Source organism: Austrofundulus limnaeus, unplaced genomic scaffold, assembly GCF_001266775.1.
Source record: "Austrofundulus limnaeus strain Quisiro unplaced genomic scaffold, Austrofundulus_limnaeus-1.0 Scaffold65, whole genome shotgun sequence".
NCBI classification, from domain to species: domain Eukaryota; kingdom Metazoa; phylum Chordata; class Actinopteri; order Cyprinodontiformes; family Rivulidae; genus Austrofundulus; species Austrofundulus limnaeus.
In genome coordinates, this window is record NW_013952467.1 from 1,397,713 (window position 1) to 1,399,814 (window position 2,102).

At 39.7% G+C, this 2,102-nt stretch overlaps 1 protein-coding gene across 1 annotated transcript in view; it reads left to right on the forward strand.

Annotated features, from left to right (window-relative positions):
- The window catches only part of iqck (IQ motif containing K), a gene marked incomplete in the record, with an annotated part of 16,486 nt that overhangs the window by 1,950 nt on the left and 12,434 nt on the right, over positions 1 to 2,102 (forward strand).

Sequence of the window (2,102 nt, forward strand, 5' to 3'; positions counted from 1 at the left end):
TCAGAAGATTGTTAATCACTTATTCATTCAAACCAGGTGTGTCAAATCAGGGAAACACTTAAACATGCAGGAAAGGAGTCCTTGAGAAGAATCACTGCTTTAATACATGTTAATCTGATTTATTATTTACAAATAAATGGCAAAGAATCAATAGCTTCCAGAGGCAATACTAAAAACCATAAAACTAAGTCAATATTATYTTTTGAAAATGTCTCATCAAGCTCAGAGAAGCTCTTAAGGTGTTGGTCAACATTTAAAGCAGTGATTTTTAGATGTTTCCCTTATTTGACACACCTGGATTGAATGAATGAGTGATTAACAATCTTCTGAAGTCCTGCTGAAGAGCAGGGAAACAAGTAAAACATGCTGGATTAGTGCTTTAGGACTTTTGCTATTTTTTTAAATTCATTATTGGATTAGCACTTGCTAAATTTATCGGCTAAATTTAGAAGCGCTAACTGAGGTCTTTAAATGTTATATTATTGATCAACATTATTCACAGTTGAGGATGAAAGCTGTCACACATTGTGTTTATATGCGTGTGACTTATCTACAAGGTCACATGTCAAACTCAAGGCCCACGGGCCAAATGTGGCCTGCGGGTGACTCCCATTTGGCCCGCCAAGGGCACTAAGTGACAACATTCACTGGTAAGAATTATAAAAAGGGATTTATGATCTTGTGACATATTTAGCATWTTAGGAAATATTAGAGTTACAGAGGCACGGTGAGATTCTGTCTATCTATGTGTGTGTGTGTGTGATCATGTTAGGATACAATAGACACACCTGCYTGTGCATTCTTGTTTTATAATCCCATCTCGATGAAAAGCCCCTCTTCCACTGGTGCTGCAGTTTCATTCAGCAGCTTGATTATGTCATCTGTGATGCCAAGCTTTAATTCCTTCCTGTGTGGGCGTTGTGACGCTGGGATATAAATAGTCGTGCACAGACACAGCCAGGAGCAAACAGCAGCATTTTGCCTCGCTCCAACAATGATAAACACAACCTTTTGTGGTGTAAGGACAAGCGGGGGTCATGTTGAGTTTGTCTCATCAGAGCCTTTAGCTGTGTTTTGAGTATTTTTTATGATAGAATTAAGCTTTATTTTCCCTGCCGAATCCTTGTAGGMAAAAAGAGATTGTCTTAATGTCAAGTAAAATGAAATCACATSTAAATGATCTGCTCAAACGTGCAGCTGGATCTGTGGGTGTGTGCTGGTTTGGATTCATTCTACACCAGCAGGGGGCAACAGCATCTTAGTTTGGCAGATTAAAAAAAAAAAACTATTTCTCTGCTTATGTGTGGTGGCAGCAGAGAGGCAGCTGCTTTTCAGTCCTCACTCTGTTCATCCTGAACTAAGAGAGGGTTCAAAAAGTGCTGCCGACGAGCACCCTGAAGGATTTGGTGGTAGAGTGACACAACCTAAAAGAGGCATACTGTCAGTGGGGAGCAAGCAGGAGGATTAAATGGAAGGATGAAGCTATGTTTGGAACATTCTCAGATGGATGACAAAGGGAAGGAAAGAAGCAAGCTGACGATGCAAAGTAGTCAGATTAGTGTTCAGACTGGCATGGGAGGAAATTCGTCTTTGTCAGCATTTGCAGTTGCTAAGAACAGACAGAGATCAAGGATTTAAAAATGAAGCAAAATTATCGCCTGAAGTTAAAAACTGACTCGTGACAGACATGGGTTCATGACTTATTTAAGATACGCCGGAAATGGATATATTTGGATTTGTGAGGTCCTGAAAGGCTGCTGCTGCTTGTCACGACTGCTGTTACCTTGATTTGAGGAAAAAAAAAAAAAAACAGCAGTTAGCAGCACAAAGAGCAGCAGAGCAGAGAGACGAGGACATCTGCGCAAAGTCAAACATGAAGCAAAGAAAACGCTGCAAAACTTTTACTGGGTCGTACAGCACTTAATACAGAGGGTAAAATAAGTATTGAACACGTCAACATTTTTCTCAGTAAATATATTACTAGAGGTGCTAATGACATGAAATTTTCACCAGATGTTGGTAACAACCCAAGTGATCCATAAATGTCCAGAAATGAAGTTATTTGTCATAATGTGGAATGGCACAGGGAAAACGTATTGAAC